Source organism: Macaca mulatta, chromosome X, assembly GCF_049350105.2.
Source record: "Macaca mulatta isolate MMU2019108-1 chromosome X, T2T-MMU8v2.0, whole genome shotgun sequence".
In the NCBI taxonomy this organism is placed as follows: Eukaryota; Metazoa; Chordata; class Mammalia; order Primates; family Cercopithecidae; genus Macaca; species Macaca mulatta.
The window spans coordinates 99,850,066-99,876,622 of record NC_133426.1 but is presented as its reverse complement, the minus strand read 5'-3'; the positions used below and the strand labels follow the sequence as shown (position 1 = coordinate 99,876,622).

Sequence of the window (26,557 nt, the reverse complement as noted above, 5' to 3'; positions counted from 1 at the left end):
TATTTTAAGTTGAAAAAAAGCCACTGGCCTGTGATGCTTAAAGATGATCAAACCAACTGTTTTTAGGTCAGTTACACCAAAGGTGGAGTGTTTAAGGCAGAGGTGAAAGGTAGATTTAATTTAAAAAGAGGAAGGGCCATCTAGAATGTCCTGTTTCAAGGTGCTGTTTTTAAATTCCAACCTATACTAGTAGTTACAGCTTTTAGAGAACATACTAAGTGCCAGGCATTGTGCTAAAAGTTTTACATGTGTTTTCTCTTTTAGTTTTCACAGTAACTCTGAGAGGTAAGGAAACTTATTACCATTAGCCTGTTTAAAAATGGGGAAACTGAGGCATAACATGCCCATGATTAAATATTATTAAGGGTTTCAAAAGAAGTTTGCTCGACTCTAGAGCATCATTACATTATAAAATCCTGTCTTAGTATCTGTAGGGGATTACTTCTAGGACACCCCTTGGTTACCAAAATCCGCACATGCTCAAGTCCCTTATATACAATGGTGGAGTATTTGTATATAACCTATGTGCATCCTCCCATATACTTTAAATCATCTCTAGATTACGTATAATACCTAGTATAATTCCTACACGTCACTTCATTTGCATGAATTCAACACAGTACTTGGTGTGTAGCAAATCAAGTTTTGCTTTTTGGAACTCTGTGATTTTTTTTTTTTTTAACAGTACTTTCGATCCATGGTTTGTTGAATACAAAGATACTGAACCCATGGATAAGGAGGGTTATCCCTCCCTATAAGTACCGCCAAAGAACAACCTTTATTTTATTTTCTGGCTTACCCAACCAAAGTTTATTTCTTGCTCTCATTACATGTCTAGCACAGGTCAGAATAACTTCTAATACTTTAAAAACAGTACTTGAATCTAAAGAGGTGGAGAAGTTCAGTGACCTAAGGATAAAATATGTTTAATTGAACAAGAATATTTGCACTTGGAACTGTGAAGCATTCCTTGAAGACGGTCTGTGCCTAATCTAAATCCAGGAATGTTAAATGATATCCAAGAGAAAACTGCAGCTTAGGAACTGAGGCCAGTAAACAGCTGTGACCTCAGTCAAGCAGGCAGTGTTTTCATTCCGCAAGCTGTGCCTCATGCTTCTCCGGCTAGAGCTATGTATATTTAATTAGTGTCCTCTCACCTTCACAGTACATGTTTTTCCACTTGACAGTTTTTGAAACCAAAAGAATGTCCTTGAGAAAAACGTAGGGCCTATTGACTACTCAGCATATTCTTTTACTTGGTATTCAAGCATTCTAATGAAAGAATTGGGAATAATGAAAGACAGTGGGGCATAGAGCCACTTTAACTGACACCGTGAGGTCGGTCAAAGCTATTGAACAGTTTCTATTAAATTAGTTTGGCTTCATCTAGGCTAGTTAAAGCTGACATGCTGACAGATTAGTTTCTGTCTGTTTAGAAAAAGAGTAAAGAAGAGCATATTTACATTTGGAGGCTTAGTGGCAGTCACTTTACAAGGTCAACAAGAATATATCCATCACAGAATTGTTTGTCTCCTGTCGATACATTGGATGATCAGCTTCAAAGTATTTAGCCCCTCTCTAGGTGAGTGCATTTCTCCTAATGAATGTTATTTCGTTACTTATTTTAAATAATTTAACAGATGATTATAGTTTTGTAGTTTGTTGGAAATCCAAATGTAAATTTTAATACAGCAGTTCTACTTATAGAGATGTGGCATAAGATAGTGCCACCACCCCAGTAAAAAAGTAATAAATTAAGATGCTCATTTTCTTACCAATGTGAGTTTGTTCTTTGGCTTAGAATAAAGTTGAATATATGATTAAAAATGGAGACGAAATTGGTCCTATCTGATTTTTTTCATCCTATGAATCAAATTGCAAGCCATATGGAGTTTAGAATCTTTATGAACATAAGGGAAAATTAACTGTCATAGAGGGAATCTTAGCCCCTTCTAGGAATTCTTTGTATGTAGATCAAGAGCTCTTAACTCAAACTAGTTTCAAAAACTGACTCTTACACAAACCAATGTCTTGAATGCATAAAATAGCTCACTTCTTTATGTTGCTCAAAATCAAAGGAAAACTTATTCTGGAGACATTGGAAAATGGGGTATATCAAAACGACCTTCTCCAGTGCATACATACAGTGAACAAAGTGTCTCTCCCATCACTTGGTGCTCTCTCCCTTCATCCCCCGTCTACCTGATTCCCCTTTCGTTGCCCAAACTTTTCAATGATATCATTCATCCAGGCCAAATCTCTTCGTGCTTCCAAATTCTCTCTTCCTCTCTCCACTCTATCTTCATACTGAGTCACATTTTAGAGCCCATTTTACTATTTAATCAGATCACTCCTTCCAAGAGGTTAAATAGCTGATAGCTCCCCCAGAGGAACTTTATATTTTAAAAGAGAACGAATGCATTAATATCTACTTGTTAGAATTTTAAAACTGTCTCAAAATAAATTATTCTTTAAGAAGATTTCAAAGGCAAAGTCTTCTACCTGGCACTTCTAAATTGCCCTACCTACCTTTTTTTCCCGGACTACTCCACTCCGTTTGTTCTTATTTCCTCAGTCTCCTTCCCACAGATAAAATCAATAGGTCTTATTATCCAACTGAAGTTCCTCTATTCACCATTTCCCACAGATTGTGACAGATGGTCCTCGGGTTTCATATCTGCTCCATTAGTTATAACATTGCATAACAAGTTGCCTCAAAATTTAGTGGCTGAAAACAATAATAAACATTTTTATTTAACAATTTTGGTAAGTCAAGAATTTGGGAGAAGCTTAGCTGAGTGGTTCCGGCACAGAGTCCTTTGCAAGGCTTCAATCAAGGTGTGAACTGGGGCTGCAGTTACCTAAAGGCTTGACTGGGAGATGATCCACTTTCAAGCTCACACATGTGGCTGTTGGCTGAAGATATCAGCTCCATTGGGATGCTCACAAATGGCTCTTTAATTCAGAGAGAGAGAGAGAAAAGAAAAGGAAGAGAGAAGAGAGATTGGAAGAATCCAAGTTAGAATTTTTATTTTATTTTTATATAATCTACTCTTGGAAGTGAAATCCCATTATTTCTTTTCCTTAGAAGCATGTCTGTGTAGGCCCACCCCACAGTCAAGGGGACATAATGACACAAGGCCAGAATACTAGGAAGTGGAGAATATTGGGGTTCATCATAGAGACTTTTTACCACATTTGTGTACACACAAATGAAGGGATGAGAAGGTTAAAATATCATTCTTAGAATGTTTGTTATTTGAAGTTGTGTATACATTATAAACTTGGTTATATCTATAGATGTCCATGTAACCTAAACCAGTTACTCTTAGATGACATGCTTTTTGAGAATGCATGCTTATATGATGACCATGTGTCACACATCATACAATATACTGTTGACGTAAATGTGAGTAAAACAAATCTCTGCCTGCAGGTCCTTCTAGTCTAGTGGAGGCGACTAAAAGGTAAATGAAACCTACTACAAAAAGCACATCCTAGCATAGGAGATTGACTAAATATTGTGGATAATGAAGTGCATAACTTTGCCTGGATATCTGGGAAAGGAATTGTAACTTGACCTAAGTAAGAGTGGTATGTGTGGAGGGGACAGAATAGGAGAGTGAATTACATGCAACAGCAAGGACAGCATGAACAAAGGTGTGGAGTCAAGAAGGCATAGTCACATTAAGGAACCCAATGTGTTCAACAAGAAGAGCTCTGTGTGTGTGATATAGGGAGAGAAATCAGAGGAGGCTTGAAATGTAGGCAGGGAATGGGTAATATCAGGCCTTGGGTGCTATATTAAGGGTTTTGGACTTTACATTGAGGTTAATGATGCACTTCTGGAAACATCTGGATTTTACATTGAGGTTAATGATGCACTTCTGGAAAAATCTAAACAAAAAGTTAAGAAGGCTGGTAGTTTAGAAACATCGCTCCAGCTACAGTGTGGCTTGCAAGGCAAGGCGGAGGGGTAGTTGGGATTATGGGGCTGTAATATAAGGTTAAGGAGCATGTGCTTTGGCTTTAGACAATTGCTCTCCACAATTTACACAGAGTGGCTAAATCTCTTTGAAATCTTCAGATTCCTCACTGGTCAAATGCAGATGGGTATAGCATCATCCTCATAGGGTTGTGATGGAGATTATAGGAGCTGATAAATACAAAGCACTTAGTAGAGTTTCTGACTCATAGTAATTGCTCCATAAATGATAGCTCTCCTTATTCAGCCTATTTCAAAAGAGACCAATTAAGAAGTTTTTACAATAACTCTGGTAAGAGAGGAGGGTGACCTAGATTATAGTGTTGGCATTACTGAAGGACAGAAGTGGATGCCGTAGAGAGATTTCCAGGAGGTAGAATCAATAGGTCTTAATATCCAATTGGAGTTCTTTTATTTACCATTTCCAAGTAATCTATTAGTAACCACATAAGACTGTAGCTTTTGTTTGACTGGAGAAAAGAACTAGTGATAGGCTGAACTATATGACATCAATACAGACCCGTAATTGCTTGATGCTGATATAAAACTTGCACTTTAATCCTGCTTTGAGAATTAAGGTTGACTGAAACTGTTCCTTTCTCTCACTCTCTTCCTTTATATTAATGTTACAAATCATATAAAGAATACTTGCTTAATTAAGGAAGAAAAGTATTTAAAAACCTAGGAAATAAAAATCACTTATATTATTCTTGATAGGTCTTGATAGACGACTGGGCCTTTTGTTTAATTGTTGTCAAAATCGAATGGCTAAATAAACAGTTCTCCAAAACAAACAAATAAAAGCATGTTCTTTCCTTTTGAAGATGGCCTCTAATAATTAAATGGCTTATATATAAAGTGAAAAATTTAATTATTAAGGGTATATTTAGAAGATATGGTAGGCAGAATAGTTTCCACCTTTTTTGGTGGGGTGGGTAGAGGGCGCTATTCTGTGAATCCCAGAAGTCTGTGAATTTGTGATCCTACGTGGTAAAAGGAACTTTGGATATGGAATTAGGTTAATGATGTTGAGATGGGAGATGATCCAGGATTATCTGAAGGTGGGAGGGTGGCTAATGTATTAATTAATTCACAAGATGCCTTTAAAAATGTAAGAGAGAGGCAAGAGTCACAGAAGGATATGTGATTATAGAAATAGAGGTCAAGGTGATGAGATTGCTGGCTTTAAAGATGGAGGAAGGCACCATGAGCCAAGGAATACAGATAGTTTCTGGAAGCTGGAAACGGCAAGGATATTGATTTTCTCCTGAAGAATCCAAAAGGAACAGAACCTTGTCGTTAACTTGATTTTAGCCCAGGGATACACATATCTGACTTCTAACATCCAGAAATGCAGGATAATAAATTTGTGATGTATTATGGCACTAAATTTTTGGTATAATTTTGTGGCAGTAGCAAAAGGAAACTAATACAGATGTCTTCCAATCAGGATTTAGTTTTTTTTTCTTTTAATTTAAATTTAATTTGTAGCAAATTTATTGAGATACAATTTACATACCATGCCATTTACTTACTTAAAGTGTACATTTCAAATTGGGTTTGGAATATCCACAGATATGTACAGCTATTACCAAAGTGAATTTTAGAACATTTTTATCACCTCACAAAGAAACCACATACCCTTTTTCTAACACCCTCCATCTTACTTTTCCTTCACCAGCCCTAAGCAATTACTAATCTTTCCTGTCTCTATTCATTTCCCTTTCACAGATTTTTATGTGTAAGGAATTACTATAGTTTGCATATTTGGCTCTCCAAGCCTTATGTTAAAATTTGATCCCCAGTGTTGGAAAGAGAGCTTAGTGAGAAGTGTTTAGGTCATGGGGGTGGATCCCTCATGAATGGCTTGATGCTATCGTCCTTGTACTTGTGATAATAAGCAAGTTCTCATTCTATTAACTCCCATGAGATCATACTCGCACCCTCCCCTACTCTGCACCCATTCTCCCCCACCCAGAGCGGCTTGAGAAAAAGAGCCTTGCACCTTTCCCTTCTTTTGCTTCTTCTATCACCACGCGATCTCTGTATGTTAGAAGTCAGATATGTACCTCCCTGCCAGGAGTAGAAGCAACCTGAGGTACTCACCAGAAGCCAAGGAAATCAGGCTGATGTGGATAATCCTTGCACATCAGTCTGAAGGATTATCTCTAGTATTTCCTGTAAGTCTGATATGCTAACAACATCTTAATTTCATCTTCATTTTTGAATGAGATTTTATAAAGGAGATTTTCTAGAAGGAAATTTTCTATAATTCTTGACTGATAGTCATTTTCTTTCAATTCTTTGATGATATCACCCCACAATAGTCATATGTTGTTCAAGATTTATAATGAGGAGTCAGCTGCCAATCTTATTGAAAAAACTCATTTCTGTTAAATTATTGTCCTTTGCTGCATTCAAGATTTTTCTCCCTGTTTGACATTTTCAGTTTGACTGTAGTATGTCTTGGTGTGGTTCTCTTTCAGTTTATACTATTTTGAATTTGTTGGGTTATTTGGACCAGTAGATTAGTGTTTTTCATCAAACTTAGCAAAATTTCAGCCATGATTTCTTCAAATACTTAATCTGCCCCTTTTCTTTATTTTCTCCTTCTGTGTGTCCATTATGCATATGTTGGCATTCTTGATGGTGTCCCACTGGTTTCTGATGTGCTGTTTTTTTCTTTACTCTTTTTGTCCATCAGGTAGGTTTGCTGATTCTTTCTTTTGTCACTCAAATATGTTTTTGAGCCCCTCTAGTCCATTTTTAACTTCAATTATTGTATTTTCCAACTCCGGAAACTTTATTTGATTCTATTACAATAATTTATCTCTATTGATATTCTCTGAGGAGACATTTTGTCATACTTTTCTTTAATTCTTTAAACATGATTTCCTGAAGTCTTTGAAGATAGTTATATTAGCTGATCGAAAGCCTTTGTCTACTGAGTCCAAAATCTAGCTATCCCTTACTGCCATTTTCTAGTGGCTTTTTATACCCATTAGTCTGTGGTGTATATTTTTTTCTTTCCCTGTCTTGTAATTTTTTATTCAGAAATGAAAATTTTAAGTATATATTATGTCAACTCTGGTATCTTATTCCTATGTCCCCAAGATTAGTGATTGTTGGCTTTGCTCTTATGGTTGTGCTATTGTTTTTTGTTCATGCTTATTTGTTTAGCACTCTCCTGCACCATTTCTCTAAATTATATATTCTCTCTAGTGTATGGCCTCTGGGATTACTGCCAGATTTTTTTATAAGTACTAATTTTTATTTTAAGCCTGGATTCCTAGTGATCACACCTGGGTCATTGTAAATTTAGTGGTCAGCCAGTGATTGGCCAGATTTCCTTAAATGCCCTTCCCAAATGACTTCTACCCTTTGTCAAGAGAATCTGTGTGAGAAAGTGTGTCTTCACACTTTAGGGAGCTTTCAAAAAGGCTTTAGCTTTCACTTCCCGCTTTTACAGGGTGGGAAGGTCAGTCAGAGTTGAGTGACTTGTGTTTTGCCCTCTTCTGGGCATGTACATATCGTCATACATATATGCATCATTTTAAATCCCTTGGAATCTTTTGGAGCTTTTCCTATGGTCATTTAATTCTCCAGGATTTGCTTTTCAATTCTCATTCAGGTACTTACTTGCCTCAATCGATATCACAGCCTTAGATAGCTGAGATGTTGCCAGCAGTTTATGATTTTTTTTTGTGTGTGTGTGATGTACTAGGTTAGGCATAGCATTTTTTTCTCACTAAGCTGAGCTGTGTGTCAAGCACCCACCCTACTCTGAGAACGGAGATTTCTAAGGGAGCTGTGAGTTCCGATAAATTATTGACTGTTCTCTGGGGATTGTGCACTAACAGAACTCCAAAAGTAGTTAGAGCTCTCCATTGTTGGAAATGCCATTCAGTTATGACTCCTGCACCACTGAACTGGAGAGGGAGGGTGGAAATAACCTCAGGTAAAAATGTTACAGCCGCTCTTGTCTTATTGAGGTTCAATAGTTTCTCTTTTATAGACAATTTTTTAGGTTGTTCTGTGGGTTTGTTTAATTGTTAGAGTACTGAAATGGTTTATTTTCATTGGTTTTGCAATAAAAATAGTTGTTTATCAGGTTGTTTTAGTTGTACAGTCTTGTACTGCATAATGATGTTTTGGTCAACAACAGATCACATATACAACAGTGGTCACATAACATTATAATGAAGCTCAAAAATCCCTATTGCTCAGTGACATTGCAGCCATCCTAATATCATAGTGCAATGCTTTACTCAGGTGTTTGTGGTGATGCTAGTGTAAACAAACCTACTGGGCAGTCAGTCATATAAAATGATAACACATACTTTTATGTGCAGTACCTAATACTTGATAATAAAAACAATTAGTTACTGGTTTACATATTTAATATACTTTTACTGTTATTTTAGAGTGTACTTCTTTTACTTATTAAAAAAGTGTACTGTAAAGCAGTATGCTGTGTTATGCAGGCAGCAACCTCTTACATCTTATGTTTACTGAATCTCTTAATTTCATCATTTTCTATTGTGCTTGATTTAAATCTCTTGATATTTTGTTCATCATGGCCCTTCAGAGTCGAAAATCCACTGCTAATGTTGCCAGTAAGAGCCACGGTTGAGAGCTCGACCTGGAATCAAAATTAAAAGTGATCAAGGGCCGGGCGCAGTGGCTCATGCCTGTAATCCAGGCCGAGGTGGGCTGATCAACTAAGGTCAAGAGTTCGAGACCAGCCTGGTCAACATGGTGAAACCCCATCTCTACTAAAAATACAAAATTAGCCAGGCATAGTGGCACACACCCGTAATCCTAGCTACTCAGGAGGCTGAGGCAGGAGAATTGCTTGAACTCAGGAGGCGGAGTTTGCAGTGAGACAAGATCATTCCATTGAACTCCAGCCTGGGCAACAAGAGCGAAATTCCATCTCAAAATAAATAAATAAATAAATAAATAAATAAATAAATAAAAAGGTGATTAAGAGCTCCAAAGATGAAAACTCAGTAATAGTTATTGCTCTCCAGTCACACATACTCCATTCCACCATGATGTATGATCTTGAAGAACAAGAAGAAAGTGATGGAAGCTGTTGAAGGATCTGCTTCATTGAAAGCAATACTACAAAAATGATGAAGATCCCCCAAGAAAACTGGCAGTGAAGGGCTTAGCAGAAGCCTTTGAAGACCTCAACAAGATTTTTAAAAATGTTATAGGGACCCCCAACAACAAAAGGTCCCATTAATAGAGAGGAATGTTTATGGTGCATTAAGCAAATCTGTGATGGAACAATGAAATAAACCAAACAACTAACCATGGACATATTTCTGACAAGAGTGATACATCCTGAAGAAGAACACTCAGGCATGTCCTTCACAAGGTATTTCAGAAGAAGGCATTGTTATCATAGGAGATGACAGCTCTATGCATGTTATTACCGCCTGAAGACCTTCCAGTGGGATAAGATGTAGAGGTGGAAGACAATGACACCAATGATTCTGACCTTGTGTAGGCCTAGCCTCATGTGTGTGTTTGTGTCTTAGTTTTTACACAATAAGTCTTAAAAGTAAGTAAATAAATAAATTTAAAATAGAAAGCTAAATATGGTGGCATGCACCTGTAGTCCCAGCTACTTGGGAAGCTGAGGCTGGAAGGTATCTTGAGCCCAGGAGTTTGAGGCCAGCCTAGGCAATACAGTGAAACCCTGTCTCTTAAAATAAATAAACAAATAAATAAAAATAGATAAAAGCTTACAGAATAAGGATATAAAATAGAAAATATTTTTGTGCAGCCATGCAATGTGTTTATGTTTTAAGTGCTATTTAAAAACAAGGGTTAAAAAATTTAAAAAGTTTATAAAGTAAAAATGTCACAGAAAATTAAATTTAATTATCATTGAAGAAAGAAAAATATTTTAAAAATAAATTTAATGTTGCCTAAGTGTACAGTGCTTTTAAAGTCCACAGTAGTATACAGTAATATCCTGGGCCTTCACATTAATTGATGAGCAATTCACTGACTCACCCTGTGATGGTTAATAATGAGTGCCAACTTGATTGGATTGAGGGATACAGAGTATTAATCCTGGGTGTGTCTGTGAGGGTGTTGCCAAAAGAGATTAACATTTGAGTCAGTGGACTGGGGAAGGCAGATCTACCCTTAATCTGGTGGGCAGAAACTAATCAGCTGCCAACAAATATAAAGCAGGCAGAAAAATGTGAAAAGGGGAGACTGGCCTAGCCTCCCAGCCTACATCTTTCTCCCGTGCTGGATGCTTTCTGCCCTCAAACATTGTACTACAAGTTCTTCAGTTTTGGGACTCGGACTGGCTCTCCTTGCTCTTCAGCTTGCAGACAGCCTATTACAGGATCTTGTGACCCTGTAAGTTAATACTTAATAAATTCCCATGTATATGAAATATCATATATTACAGATGTATCTATCATATCATATTGTATATGTATCATATCTATATATCTATATCAGGTATAGATATATTGATATTTCTATATATCTATATAACATATATGATATAGCTATATATCATATCATATATATCATATATATCTATATATAATATCACATATATCATATATGTCTATATATCTGTATCATATTATATATAGATATAAATGATATAACTATAGATAGACATGATATATTGATATATCATATCATATATATCATATATATCTATATATCATATATATATCATAAATATCTATATATCATATATATCATATATCTATATATAGATATAGACTGGCTGCACAGAAGGTTTACACTACCATCTATCTATATCTAGATATACATATCATATCTATATATATCATATAATCATATATCTATGTATCATATCATATATATCATATATCTATATATCATATATCATATATCTATATTGTATATATCTATATAATCTGCATATTTATATATCATCTTATATGGTATGATATAAATATATAGATATATGATATAGAGATCTATGTATCTCTATATATAGATATATAGATCTGTCTGATATATAGATATACATATATGATATATATGATATATATAGATTTATGTATATATAAGATAGGTAAATATCTATATATGATATCTCTATATCTTATATATCTATATATGATATGATATAGATATATAGATATGATATATGCTATATAGAGATATATCTATATGATATATGATATATACTGTATATAGATATATTGATATATCATATCATATATCATATAGATATATCTATATATAGTATATATCACATATATCTATATATCATATAGATATATATTACATAAATATATCTATATATGGTATATGATATATCAGATATATATGATATAAATGATATGTAGATATATATGATATGTATATCATATCTATCTATTTATCTATCCTATTATTTCTGTCCCTCTAAGAGAGCCCTGACTAATACACACCCCAAGCAACTTTCAGTCCTGCAAGCTCCATTAATGGTACATGCACCACACAGGTGTTACATTTTTTAATTTTTCATGCCACATTTTTACTGCACCTTTTCTGGGTATAGATATATTTAGATACACAAATACTTACTCTTGTTTTACAATTGCCCGCAGTATTCAGGACAGTAACATGCATACAGGTTTTGTAGCCTGGGAGCAATTGGCTATACAATATACCCTAGGTGTGTAGTAGGCTATACCACCTACGTTTGTGTAAGTACACTCTATGATGTATCCCTGTCACTGAGTGATGCATGACCGTGTTTACAGTGTTTTACAGGGAGAGCAAGTTAACCAAGTTTCTCATTCTACCGGGCCTGAGATTCTACCCCTTACCATTTTATTGTGTTTTATAATATTTCTTGTAATTTGATTTAAGGCCTACCTAGATAATCTAGAATAATATCTCCACATCAAGACCCTTAACCTAATCACATATGCAAAGACTCTTGCCAACTAAGGTAACAAGTCACAAATAATTTCTTCTGTTCCTCCTTCTGATATTTCTCTTTTCTTAATTGAATACTTTTAAAATTCTATCTTGATTTACTTACAGTACCCTTCTATACATTACTTTGTTTATCTTAGTAGTTGTTCTAAGTATGACAATATACCTCTATAACTTAGTATGATCTACTGGTATTGTCTCTATCTCTTCTGGAACTTTGATGTTAGGTCTTTTGCTATTGCAGGACTCTAAGGCTAGTTTCATTTTTTTCCAGTCTATTTTTTTATCTCTTGTTCATAATGGATAAATTCTGTTATTCTTTTTTCAAGTTTCTTGATTCTTTTCTCTTTTCTTTTTAATCTACTGTTGAGCTAATGTAGTGAATTTTTGTCTCAGGTAATGTACTTTTTAGTTCTGTAAATTATACTTGGCTCTATTTTATTTCTTTCACTCCTTTGCCAAGATTATATATTTTTTCCATTAGTTCCAACAATATTTATAATAGATCACTGGAGCATTTTTATAAATTCTGCTTCATAATATTTGCCATATCATTGCAATATCTAAGTCATTTGCATTTTGACCTCTGTTGTTTTTTCAGGTTGTAATTTTCCATTTTATGGGATATGATGAGTAATTTTCTATTGTGTCCTAGGCATATGAGACTTCAGATTCTATTTAAATCCTCTGTTTTACTAGCGATTCATCTTATTTTAGTGTGCAAGTCTGGTCTCCTCTTTTGAGCTGTGTTTCCAATAACAATTTACTATCCACAGCCCTTGCAGTGCTATTTTGGTTTACTTTGTGTAGCACTTGTGAGGCATTCTGAAAGAGTGATTTTCTACACTGTAGTTTAGTTCTCAAACCTTTCTGTGTGTTGATACTAGTCACATTAAGGTGTGAGTCATTCCAGGGTCTTTTCAGTACTTCCTATGCAGATATAAAGGATCCCTGTCTCCAATTCACTTATCTTTGATATCCTTCCTTTACTCTCTATTTGGGAGGGAGATGGGCCCCTTTTGATAGAACTTGGAAGTGGGTGCAAGTCTAGACTCACTACTTGGTCTTTTGTTATAATGTACCAACATGGAAGTGGAATTTTAGGTCATTCGACATGGCTTGTTGGGGAGTATTAGTAAAGACTTTCACTTGGCCCTCACTGATGTTGCCAATGGGAGAGAAAATTACCTTCCAACGGTACTCAGTGCCATGTTATTTGGTTGTCTTATTTATTCTACTGGGTTTTACTCATAAATTATTTTATTCTATGTAATTTTGCAATTTTTTCATATGGTCTTCATATTTATTGGTGCTTTAAATGTAAGAACTACTTGATAATTATAATTAAGGATTTTAGAATTTGACTTAAATATTTCTTAATTCCTTCATGCTCCTTTAATAAATAAAATATATTTTTTAAAGAAATTATCTATCACTTTATCTTGTTCTCACTGGGAAGGTTGGTTAATGTACTGCGAATGCCATATAACTGATAATTGAGTCTTGTTTTTATTGAAAATCAGACTAAGTTAGAGTCTGCTCAGGAAATTTACTGGAATTTAACTTGCGTTTTTTTCAGAGAACAAAATCTAGAGTGGGTAAATATCTTGCTTTGCTTCTTAAAATCATTAGTCTCTTAAGATTAATTGAATCCAATAATTCTCCTCTTGATTCATATTTTTTTGTGTAGTTGTTAATTGTCAGATTATGTAGAAGACGGAATAGTAGTCCTCCAATGATATCAACATCCTAATCCTAAGAATTTGTGACTTGTTACTTGTCAAAAGCGATTTTGCATGTGTAATTAGGTTAAGGATCTTGATGTGGGGAGATTATTCTGTATTATATAGGTGGGCCTTATATCCAATTACAAGGGGTCTTGAAAGATAAAAGAGGGAGGCAGAAGAGTCAAAGAAGGAGATACTATGATGGAAATATAAATCAGAATGCAATTGCTAGCTTTGGAGATGGTGGAAGAGAGCATGAGCCAAGGACTACAGGTGGACCCTAGAAGTAGGAAAAGACAAGAAAGCAGATTATTTCTTTGAGATTGCAGAAAGTGATGCAGTCCTGTTAACGCCTTGACTTTAACCCAGGCCTGATGTCTGATGTCTGGAACTGTGTGATAAGAAATTTGTGCTATTTTGAGGTACTAAGTTTATGTTCATTTTTTACTGCAGTCATAGGAAACTAGCATTGAGGAGTGATTACTGCTTGAAATTGTGTTCAATGCGTGATGACTTAGATCGCTTTCTATAACTCTCTTAAATGACTAAAAATACCTGTTTTGATAAAATGTACAAGTCAAAAGTATTGCATTCTCACTATGGTATAAACCTCTTGGGTCTTAATTGCCCTTTTATCTTGGTAATATTTATACCTTGAACAACAAAAGTAAAAGTAAAACAAACAAAAAACTCAAAACTCTACTCCAGTTCACAAGTACCTTTTTCTCAACCCAGTTGCGGAGGTAGGTTAAATCATTCACTCAAACATAGATTTTGGTTAGGGGCCTTAACATTAAGAGACTATCAATTCTAACTTCTAATTATTAAGCAGTAGTTAAGAGCATGGGTTCTGTAGTCAGAGTATCTGATGTTTTCTCAAATATACCTTTGGAATTAAGTGGGAATGTTACAGTAGGTAGTTAGTCAGGCATGAGCAGGGCAGGAGAAGGCCCTCCCTACACCCCTACCAGGAAAGTCAGGTGACCATCTGGTGATGGCCAGGTGGTTGCTAACTGATTCTTTAAAATAATAATTGGTTGCAACCAGCACCAGGGGAAGGCAGTCTCCCTATAGATAGGAAACATCTGTAACTGGTAATTGGCACCTTTCAGGAGTCGGGCGAATAAGCTCAAGCATGCATGCTAAAAGACAAAATGGCGGAGTATGACCTTCCGGGGTCTTTCTACCAGAAAAGAAAAGAAAGTCTCAGGTGGGCATGCATAAAACTTTTTAAACACACACCCCACGTGAGCAACTTGAAGGGTAAGTGTAGTGTTTGACTTTTTGACTTGAGGTTTTATATGTTGGCATACTTTCAGGGTCTTCTGTCCAGGCTACCACACATGCAGGTTGCCCACCCTGAGGGAAGAATCATGGAAAAAGAGACACAAGACCCCGTAAGTATGCCAACATATAAAATCCCAAGTCGAAAGGTCAAACACCACGATTGTCCTCCAAGTCAACCACTTGGGTCTCCTCCAAATGTACTTTCCTTTCTTGCTTGCGCTAAACTTTTTAATAAGCTTCTGCTATTGTTCTGAAACTTTCCTCCGTCTCTTTTTCTGCCTTATGCCCCCTCAGTTGAATTCTTTCTTCTGAGGAGGCAAGAATTGAGATTGCTGCAGATACATAAAAATGTGCCACTGGTAATGCAGATATTCTCCACCACTAACGTATTGGTACCATGTGACTTGGATACCTTGCACCCTTAACATATTTGATGCTGTTTGGCTTGGATTGTTCCCTAGTGGTAAGAGATCTCTATGCCTCACCTTCATCAGCTGGAGGCATTTGACCCCCGTGTGTTGTTTTCTTCTCCCCTTTCTCTCTCTCCTGCTCACTAACCATCCCCCAGAACAATTCCTCTTGGCCGTAAGTAACTCTGTTTCCCACAGCTAATTTCTCAGCTCACCATGATGGGTTGCTCCTGGAGGTAGGAAGGACCTTAGGGTCCACACCAAGTAGATCTGAGGCACTGATGACCCTTGTGGAAAGGAGGCTCAAAAGAGTGGTGAGGCTAAGATCTAAAAGCATGCAATGTCTTGGGGTTTCCTCTGTTTTTTGACTAAAATTAGCTCTTTTCCAAAACCCTGCATGGCCCAATGACCCATTCTCCCGTTTTCTCTATGTGTGTTCTGAAATGGCCTTGTGCACCTGACAGACCATCTGCCTCAGGTGCAAGTCCACCTCTTTGCTTTCACTTTGCATGCCACATGACTTCTTAAACACACACTCGCCATTACTCTCTGCATTTCTGTGGCAGGAAAGACATGGACTCCCTTAAAGATATCCCCTGAGATTTTAACTTGTTTTTACCAGCTCAGATGACCTCCAACTCTTCTGTCTGCTGGTGTATGGCCTAGACAGACCCTAAGTGGAATTCTAGCTCTACCAGCATCTTATAACTTGCCATATGCTTTTTATTTCTGTTATGCCCTGGGGTCAAGTTTTTGGTGACTTTTAAAAGCAGTTTGTTCACCTGCATAGGGCTTCACTCTGAATCTTTAAGGATCCCACCTACTTTCTTTTTGTTTTTTTCTTTTGAGTAAGCACCACTTTGAGAGGAGGGGGAATTTGTCCTTTATTTGCAAGTTCTTATGCCAGCCCCGTGCCTTCCAGAGGTTACTATTTTCTGCCCAGAGGGTGAATAAACTTTGCCCTTTTGCATCCAAGGGCCGCTATTTTCATGAGCATATGAAGGCTTTCCATGAGTATTCCTCTTGTTTCCTTCCATTCCTCCTATAGCCTCCATTTCTCTAATTACCTCCGCACCCTTCTCAAGATACATCAAGAGCTTCAAAGTAATATTCTAAGGGAGGGGGAGGGAAGTCCACCCCCTTGCAGTAATTAGCTGAAAAGCAGACTTATAAGAAAAAAGATAATCATTTTATTACTAAAATGCTTTGAGTGAGAGTCACTATAAGGTCATGGAAACAAGGATATAGGCTGGACCAAGGCGGAAGACACAAGAGATCCATAGGACAGAGATTAAGGGTTGTCCCAGGCTAACAGATTACCATTGAAACAGAGATGAAAGGTTATGGGGTACAAGGTAAAGTTATGGGGTTTTGGGGTGTTACTTTTCTGGCCAGAAATCTCTGTGACTGGTGGCGCCTTTGCCCAAGTTTTGCTTGGGCCCACTGGGCCCATTCCGCCCACTTGATCTGCCCTCATCTCATGCTACCAGCCTGGATCCCACACTTTCAAGGGAGACTGCAAGTGAGGTGTGGAGCAGCGAGGGGTGTGTGAGCAAGTATGGGGTCCAGCCACTGCCCAGTGAGACACTCCGGCTACTGCTGTGGGATAGGCAGCTCCAGGTGCTGACACGAGTGTTGGCTGTCTGAGAGACTGTGGCTGGACCAGGTGCACCACACGCAGCTTCCTAGGCTGGCGCCATGGAATGCAGTGGTGTCCAGAAGCATGGAGACACCAGGAACTGTAGGGACCCAAAGAGGGAGTCACAGCCCTGGCTTGGGGAGCTCCCAGATCTGGGGTCCCCAAAGGGCCCCAACTTTTATCTTCTCTCGCAATGTGGTGAGCAAGGGCATGTATCAGCCCTGTTTGTGTTACTGCTCTTTTAGCCTCATCATTCAGTGGTCCTGAGTTCTTGTCCTGTGACCAGGAAGAATGAGGTATGCAGACAAGTGGAAGGTGAGCAAGACGAAAAGGGGGCATTATTGAGCGATAGAACACCTCAGAGGAGACCTGCAGTAGATAACTCCTTTCTACAGTCAGGGCGTCCCGGCGTGTGTTCAGCTCCTAGCAGAGAGGAGACCCTAGAGTAGGAAGCTCCCCTCTGCAGAGAGGTCATCTCATTGAGTGTTCAACTCCCTGGAGTGGAAAGCTCCTCTCTACAAGCAGGTCATCCCATCATCTCTGCAGCTCTTAGCAGAGAGGAGGCCCTAAAGTGGGTGGCTCCTGTCTGCAGTGAGGTCATCCCATTATCTCCCATTGCCTCTCCATCCTGTCTTCAAGTGTGGCTGAGTCTGACGCCTCCCACTGGGCAGCCATGGGAGGGCCCAGGGAAAAGCACTACAAGTTCCCCCTATGGTCCATGGGACTGGTGGCCCGGCACCCAGGCTTTAGGTCCTCTTTGGCTTGAAGGTGGGGCTTCAGCAGGGACCCACCCCTTTCTGCCTAAAAGCTTGTCTGCCTCATGCCGTTATTCAATGTGCCTAGGCTGTTCATGCCAAGGGGCACCTGCAGGCCAGCCCGGGGCAGTCCTCAGCACCTTCCCGGCCTCCCTCCTGTGCTTGTCGACATTCAGTGTCTGGAGGGGACCAAGGTGGCAGGGGCTTGTCATGTCAGTGTTAAACTGAGCATGTGCAGACCCAGCCAGGCTGCAACAGTACTCTGGCTCAGGCCTAACCTTGTTCCAAGAATGGAGCAGATGCTGACAGCAGGGAGAAGCCAGGCAGTGGAAGCAGGCATCCTCAATCACGTAGGGGGCAGAGGGGCCTTCCCAGGTTTCTGAGAGTGCAGAGATACTTGGGGCCACAGCCATGGCAGGGTGGCTGTAGCTGCACCCGGGGAGCTCCTGATTCACCAACTTGGAATGGTGGGGCTCTCACTTGTCCCTAGCTCCTGCTGGTTCTTTGGTGCATGCAGCCCTGGTCATGCCCCTTCACAGCCTGGGACAGGGGCTCCAGGTCCTCAGTGGACCCAGGTTGGCATCCAGGGCAGGGGCAATGTCACCGTGAGCTCCTACCAGTCTCCAACATTCAGGAGTGGCTTGGGGCTTCCCCTCATCTGGCTCATGGTTCTCCCCAGGGAGTGCCTCTAGAAGCGAATCATGGGCCCTGGTCCCGGCGGTCAGGAGTGCCAGGATTGGTAGTCACCCTGATACAGGGCAGACCCTGGGGATGCAGCCCCTGGCAGCCCCATGCAGAGCCTCCTTCCGAGGCACAGGAACCCAGCGCCCTCAGTGGGGTGAATGTTGTGGCTGTGCCACTGACCAGGTCCCCGAAGTGGACACTGCTCCCAGTTCCCATCCTGGGCCCCTGAAGCATGGCCCCAGCTCCAAACCCCAGGCCTGGCCCCCATGCTCCATGTGCAAGTGTGTCACTGCCCCTGGACCAGCTTCATTTTGGGGTCTCTCTCTTCCCGACTGCACTGCTCCCCCACTAGCAAGTGATTTGGCCTGGCCCCATTGTGGTGGCCCCCGGAAGGGGGGTCTCCGGAAGGTTCCTAGGGGTGGGCTCCAGAGACTGTCTGCCTCCTCTCCATGCCCTCTCCGCAGCAGCAGCGGGTGAGAGTAGCAACAGGGGATCAGGGTCTGGAGCGGTGGAGGCTCTGGGCCTGGGAGTGGGTCCCACCCAGCAACACAAGAATGCGGGTCATGCAGTTGGGTTCCTCAGGGCACAGGAGACATGTGGCACAGGAGTTTCACCACCGCCTTTGCTGCTCCCGCAGCCACTCCTGCCACCACTGCTCAAGCCTCTCCACTGCACCCAGCATGATGTCAGTGGCCACTCTAGATGGTCCCCCACTGCCATCAGTAAGACGGGTAATTTTGAAACCTCAAGGATGGACAGGGGCCCAGTGTTCACTTCAATATCTTCTCTGTTCTCAAGTGGGTAATGGTGATTATATGGGACCAAGGGTACACAGTAAGACTGGTTCATTCTGGAACCCAGGACAATGTGGGACTCCCCATTCAGGATAATAGGAAAAAAAGGGGGACACCTTCTATTTTCTTTTGCCTTTTTTTCTCTTCTGTTTTCTCTTTGCAGATAGGTCATTGCATCTCCATACCACAGGACATGCCCCTTGGGTGGATTCCCCCAAACGGGGAAAAGTTTGATTTCCCTGAACCTTAAAAAAACGAGCTTTCTCTCCTGTAATACTGTCTGACTTAAAATGAACTGGGAGAAGATGACAAATGTCAGTCTTGGGACCCTGTGCTGCTATGCAGGAGGTCCTCAGAGTAGCCTCTTCAGTCTTTTATAACGGAAGGTAGAATAAGGAGGACAGGGCTAAGAAAAAGGAGAAATGCAAGGACAAGAGGCAGGCTCAACTATTGGCTGCTTTAAAAGCTGGCTAGCCCCTTCCAGGTTGCCCTAAAGACACTCCTACAGTACAAAGCTGAAGGTAACTCTGGAGGACGAAAGTAAAATGATAAATTTCCCTTTTAGGTTCAAGAGCAGCCTACTCTGTGCTAACCCCCTTCTCTGAGCAACTCTCCTCCAAATTCTGTTCGGTGGGGCAAATGGCATCCCCTCCCTTCAAAAGAAAAGATTCATACCCCTTTATGTTACTTGAGGGCCCAATTACCATTCTCCCACTGGTCCCTGGTCATTATTTCCCCACACCTACTTGGGGTAAAAATGTAATTTCCAAGATCGGTGCTCACTTATTATTTACCCAACCTCAGAATTCATCTTTCTCTCTAATAGCCCTAATTCCCCCTGGGAAAGCTACCAAAATTGTTAACCAGTAACTTTAACCTAGGCAGTCCTCCCCCAGGGGTCTAGAAATAGCCCACACTTCATTGGAAAAGCCCTAGCAAAAATCTAACTGAGCAATCTCTTGAGGAGGGATAACTTCTAAAGTATTCAGATAAAGCACTTTATCTGCTCCCCTTTTACAGGAATTACACAGCCTTCTGTGAAATGGAAAATGATTTTTCCATTGTGTTGCGGCTTGGCCACGAAGGCTATGGAGTGGCAAGCGGGATCACTAGAACTGCTCAGGGAAAGGGAACCCAGAAGCCTGGCATGCTGGCAAAAGGATAAAAATTTCATACCATACTTCTGGCTTCTCTCTCTGTACAAAGCAGTTGTAAGAATGTTATAAACCACTGTATCCTCTGCCCCTCCATGACAACTTCTGACTGCCCTTCTTGAATTTTTCTCTTAGCCACCTTTGTAGACTCAAAATCTTATAAAAACTGTTTACCACCTCTACCCTGTACATTCATGGTTAAGTCATAACCTTAGTCAAGGCTTATTGGTTTCATATGTGAGGCAACTTTTGGTAAAGTTCAAAGGTCAGAAATATTGGCCATTTTTGGCCTGGCTAAAGTTGGGTAACAAGAGATTTAAAACGACTTCTTTTTTAAGAGCGCTATGGTTAAAAGTCAGCTTGATTGGCCGGGTGCGGGGGCTGGCGCCTGTAATCCCAGCACTTTGCGAGGCGGAGGTGGGCGGATCACGAGGTCAGGAGATAGAAACCATCCTGGCTAATGTGGTGAAACCCCGTCTCTACTAAGAATACAAAAAATTAGCCGGGCGTGGTGGGGAGCCCCTGTAGTCCCAGCTACTCGGGAGGCTGAGGCAGGAGAATGGTGTGTACCCGGGAGGCGGAGCTTGCAGTGAGCAGAGGTTGTGCCACCGCACTCCAGCCTGGGCGACAGAGCGAGACTCCATCTCAAAAGGAAAAAAAAAAAAAAAAAAAGTCAGCTTCATTAAAAGCAGATATACCAGCTATACATATACTTAAAAGGCCTTTGTTTTTTCTCTTCTTGAATCTTACTTTTCTGAATAAAGGAGTTTTTTTTCTTCTCAGTTGACTTAATTTTTTTTTCCATTTCATCTTATTGCCACTCTTGATGCACACACGAGAGGACCCAAAATAATTTCTAACAGCTTGGGACTCCTTGGGAAAGACAGAGGAGGTACCACAGACCCAGTTCAGGGAAAAACCTCTGTTTTCCTCATGGAACTCCAGAAATTAAAAGTGGATAGATTCTTCTCAAAACCTATGGCTCTGTTATATTTTGCATTGTGCTGACTGATGTTTTTGGCTTTCGGGAGTATCAGAAATTACTTAGCATTATGACAGAATTGTGGTAATAACTAAGTAGGAAATATGCTTCTATGGATGACTAACGGCAGTTATGGGGGATACTCGGTTCTTTGGCATTTAGATTAGAAAAGCATGCTCTTGGCCACCTGGAGGATGTAGAGATACCCCACCTCCCATTGAGAGATAAGACTCTGGTACAAAATGTGCTGATTCTCCTTTTGGGGATCTAGGATCTGGTATAAAAAGGACCCTCAATGTTTGGAGATCTGTTTTGTCTTCCAGCTGTGCTTATCAGGTTCTGGAAACTGCATGTTTTCCCAGCCCTGTTTCTCAAAGGGCTCCAGCCTAAAGCCAGTAATACAATTAGGAAACTTAAAAACTGGCAAATGAAAAATCTTACAACTATTGAATCTTCTGTCCGTCTATGTATTTATATGTGTTGTGTCCGTTGTTTATATAAAGGAGTTCTAATTAATTGGTTTACAAAATAATAAGCACATAAATCAAATATCATTAGAAAAATAAGAACTGTAATGCCTTTAGTTCACATAACTTTAGCTCATGTAAAATTCATAGCTTTTCACAGTTGAGGTTTAGCCAATAAAGACAGTTTTAAAAATTATTGGTAAAAAGAAATGTCTTCAACATTTAGACATTTGGTCTAAATCAGGTCAAATATTAGGTTTGCCAAATGCTGTAATGTTATAAACTGCTTCTTTAACTTGACAATTGTTCAACTTACCTGCTTTAGAGCCATTAGATTCTAGGTAAAGCCTAGGACATATGGAGTTAGCCATAGCCTCTGGCTATGCGGGAAAGAGTCAGACCTTATTGACACTTCTGTCTGGTGTCCTAGGCTCCATGGGTGGTACATAACTAAAATCGTTTACTTACCATGTTTTTCACTGAAAATAAAAGTTGCTGAGTTGATATTCTAACATGTAATTGAGACTACTGAAGAAACAGTTTTACACACAAGGTATGTGAGAAAAGTAAAGTTTTTGATAAAGATTATGAGAAGTCATGGGACTGTGGATTGTTTTGCCTAGATTAAAAGGGTTAAGGATTGTTTCAAGTTCGATAGGATAAACCTGAAGGGGTGGACATGTTATGGAAGGTTTATAAGAAACAAATTAGTCATGTAAAAGAAATTCTGTTTGTGAACATATTGGCTAAAGTTAAAGGGGCATTATTCAGTTTATTCGTATAGTAAATATCAGAATAAACACACAACACAGTTTTCTTAAAACTCTGTCCTACTCTTTAACAAAATATTGTAAAGGGGTATAAAAGGTTTATAAGAATCTTACCTTATAATCAAACTGCTTTAAACTGAATAGATTTGCTTACAAGGTTTTATTAAAAATTGGATTTAACATCAAGAGTATACTAATGCAAATGTAAAATTTGATTTTCTCTCTTGAACAAGATTTTCGTGTAATATTAAGAAATAATGGAAGATTTTTGTTTGCCTTTTGAGTAAACTATAGGAAAAAGAAGAGGAAAAAAGAGACAGGTTGTTTGGAAAGCTGGCTTCCCTCTTAATGAGTATAGGATTTTGCCTTAAAAAAATTTCTAAGTTATTGTTTTGGCTAAGTAAATGACTTATGGTAACCTGGGATTTGATTTTATAATATTAAGGTTTTTAAACCTTTGATATTTGATACATTTTCCAAAACAGAATTATAAATTATATATTTTTTATAACTTAATTAATCTTTTCGATATTGTGTCCTCTAAAGTCCAAAAATTACATATTTGGTTTATTTTGTATAAAAATCATATAGGAAGCATTGTCAAATATGAAATGGTGTTTGGCTTTCTTTGGGCTGTATTTGTATAAATGTTATTGGTATGTGTTCCAAAAGTATGAAATTCTGATATCACTTAATTTTATGTTATTCATAATTATAATTGTTATATAAAATTGTTGTGTGCCACAGAGGTAACAAATTTTCATGTCAATTGTGTCTTTAATTGTGGCTGCCCTAAGATTTTTTATCATTCACTGACAATTGTTGCCTTGTTTTAATCCTCTTCAAAAGATGGTTTATAATCAGCTATAGGAGTTTGACAGGTGCTTTTGGATGCAAGTTGCTGATAACTTTGGATATTATGACATTAAAATAAATGAAACTTTCAGGATTCACTTATTTTACATGGAGAGCTAAAATGTTAGTGAATATCAAGAAGAACTGGGGTTAACTGAATGGACTAAACTAATAGGAGACTAAAGTAATCTTTTTTTGGCTTTTTGCTTAAAATGATGTTGATTCTTTTTTTTTTTTTTTTTTTCCAGAGCCAAGAAAACTTTTCCTTTGAGTTATTTATAGCTTTTAACAATTGAGTATAGTATACTCCTGTGGACAAACTTTGGAGCACATACGTTCTTCTCTACCTGATTTCTCCAGAATGTGGAAAATATTTGTGAGTATTCTTAACTTATGGGAATCTAGTTGTTTTCCTAAGTGCAATAAGAATGTTTTCTTTTGAAACAGGACACAATTGGAGAAACTGGTTATCTTTCAAAGGCTTTGACTGGAATGGCATGCTTTCCTTTAAGGAATTAAACTTGACTTACAAAGCCAATAAAAGCCCCTTGGGAAAACCGGCCTCATATTGTCTCCACAGTCTCTGTACAGGGTAACCTGACCTATGGTAAGTAAAGAATGTCACGTTCTAACAGGCCCAGAAGCCCCAACTTACCTTGAAACCTCAAGAAGAGAAGAATTTACCCAACTCATACATACTTGAGGGTACACATTCATGGCTGGGCTTGACTTTAAAGAAATCTTATTTGAGACTTCTCATGGAACAAGTTTCCATCAAAGCAAATTTTAAAAGCCTACATGAAAAATAATTATTCTTGCTGCATTTTATATAAATAATCAGGCCAAGTATAATGAGACTAAAGTTTATTTTACAAACAAATCCGTCCTATAATTTGTTTTCAATAATAAATAAGGACTAGAGAGAGACAAATTATATTTCAAAAATTATGGCACACCTGTTATTAGACTCTAGTCTCAGCAGGTTTTAAGTTTTTGTCTGCATTTTAGACTAACCCTGATTATTCCTGTGAACCAGCCAGTGATCTCTGGCTGCAACTCAGAATGAACAAAAGGGATGTGTAATGTAAAAATCTGGATCAATATTCTAATTCTGGGCACACAGGAAGTGGCTAGCAACCCCATGCACCCAGTGTCTTATTAGGCATGACTGTAGCCATCAGCTACCTTGATGTGTTGGCAGCCTTGGGATTTTTAGAACTGCCCTCATCCCCCTTTTGCATTTTAACATTCTTCTAAATCTAATAACCTGATTTATCTCCTCTCATCTTCAGGGCATCAAGCTCCAGATGATACTCAGTGAGGAATACTGTCCTCTCAATATTCAAGAGACATCCTTCTATAGGGAATCCTTGGACTGCCTATTGGTGAGATAGGACAGAGGTGAAATCCTACCCCTTTCTTCCTTGGACCTGGCTGGATACCATTTTCACCAACCCAAAGAGCCATCCTCCTGCCTTGACAGCTAGCAAGAGGCCAAGACCCACAGAACCACCACTATTGCTTCTCTGTCAGCAGGGAGTAGTTACAGAACACTGGCCTTCATTCATTCACACCAAAAATTTGGGGTCTTGGACTCTTGGAGAAAAAATATTACAGTCGGTAGTTAGCCATGAGTGGGGCAGCAGATGGGCCCCCTACTCCCCCACCAGGAAAGTCAGGTGAATGTCAGGTGATGGTCAGGCTGTTGTTAACTGTCTCTCTAAAATAATAACTGGTTACAGTCAGCACCAGGGAAAGGAAGTCTCCCTATATAGACTAGAAACAACTGTAACTAGTAATTGGCAGCTTTCAGGAGTTGGACAAGTGAGCTCGAGCATGAATACTAGGAGACAAAATGGCAGAGTATGACTGGGGGCATTCCACCAGAAAGAGAAGAATGTCTTTGGTGGGCACGTGTATAATTTTTTAAACACACTGCGCATGTTCACCTTCCAAGTGTTAGGCCACCACACAGTGGGTGGCCCACCCTAAGGGAATAAAAATGGGAAAAGGGATGCAAGACCCCAGAGATATGCTAACATATAAAACTCCAATTCAAAAGGTCAAACCCAGCACTTGTCCTTCTAGTCACCTGCTCAGGTCTCTTCCAAGTGTACTTTCTTTTCTTTCCTGCTCTAAAGCAAGGAAAGAAGTTTTTAATAAAATTCTGTTCCTGCTCTGAAGCTTGCCTTGGTCTGATTTTTTCCCTTATGCCCTTCAACTGAATTCTTTCTTCTGAGGAGGCAAGAATTGAGGTTGTTGCAGACCCATAAGGATTTGCTGCCAGTAACCCAGATATGTACCACTGATAACAGAAATATGTGCATTTATATATTTATATATGGATTGCATTAAAGTGCACAGATGCACATAGACAAACATTTGAGTTCACTTAAGGGTCTTGTGAAACATTCTCAAAACCCAGTTTCAACCTGTTATGCCTCTTTGAGTTGAGAGAAGGACTTGCAGATACCATAACTCATGACTGACTAGTAGTAATGTATGTAGTGATGAGCTGTAGGGGAAATAATAGTAGTAACTTAATGGTATGAGTTTTAAACAAAGGGCAAACCCACTTTTTAAGTGTAGGGAGGCAGTATACATAGAAATTAAGAGGGGAGGTTCAAAAGCTAGACTGCTCAGAATCAAAGTTTATTAGCTGTCACTATTTACAAACTGTGTAATTGGGCAAGTTCCTCAACCCCTAAAAGGCTCAGTTTCATTAAATATGAACTGTGTGTAGTAATAGTGTTTAATGTATAGGATTGTGAAGACTAAGCAAAATGATCTATGCAATGTGTTTGTTTCAATGCCTGGCAAATAGTAAGTCCTTGATCAAGAGATAAAAGTTAACAGCACCAGTGATGAGACATAGGGACACCATGTACCCACTTACTGGTAAGGTTCATGAAAAGGGGCACAGACTCTTTACTTTTGCATTCTTGTACAAAATATATAATTGGAATTGAATCATATGGAAAAATCAGGAAAATATAAAATGAGAAGCATTCTTTAAAATAACTGGTTAGTACTTTTCAAAAGATTCCAGCTCATAAAGAGAAAGAAAGACTGAGGAGCTGTGCCAGACTAGAGGAGACCAAGGAGAC

At 39.0% G+C, this 26,557-nt stretch overlaps 1 long non-coding RNA gene across 1 annotated transcript; it reads left to right on the top strand.

Annotated features, from left to right (window-relative positions):
* Positions 1–1,265: 1,265 nt before the first annotated feature.
* Positions 1,266–25,633, top strand: LOC144338468 (uncharacterized). Its single transcript, XR_013412663.1, has 3 exons — positions 1,266–1,582; positions 23,699–24,057; positions 24,743–25,633. It is a non-coding gene; the product is annotated as an uncharacterized LOC144338468 (long non-coding RNA).
* Positions 25,634–26,557: the final 924 nt, after the last annotated feature.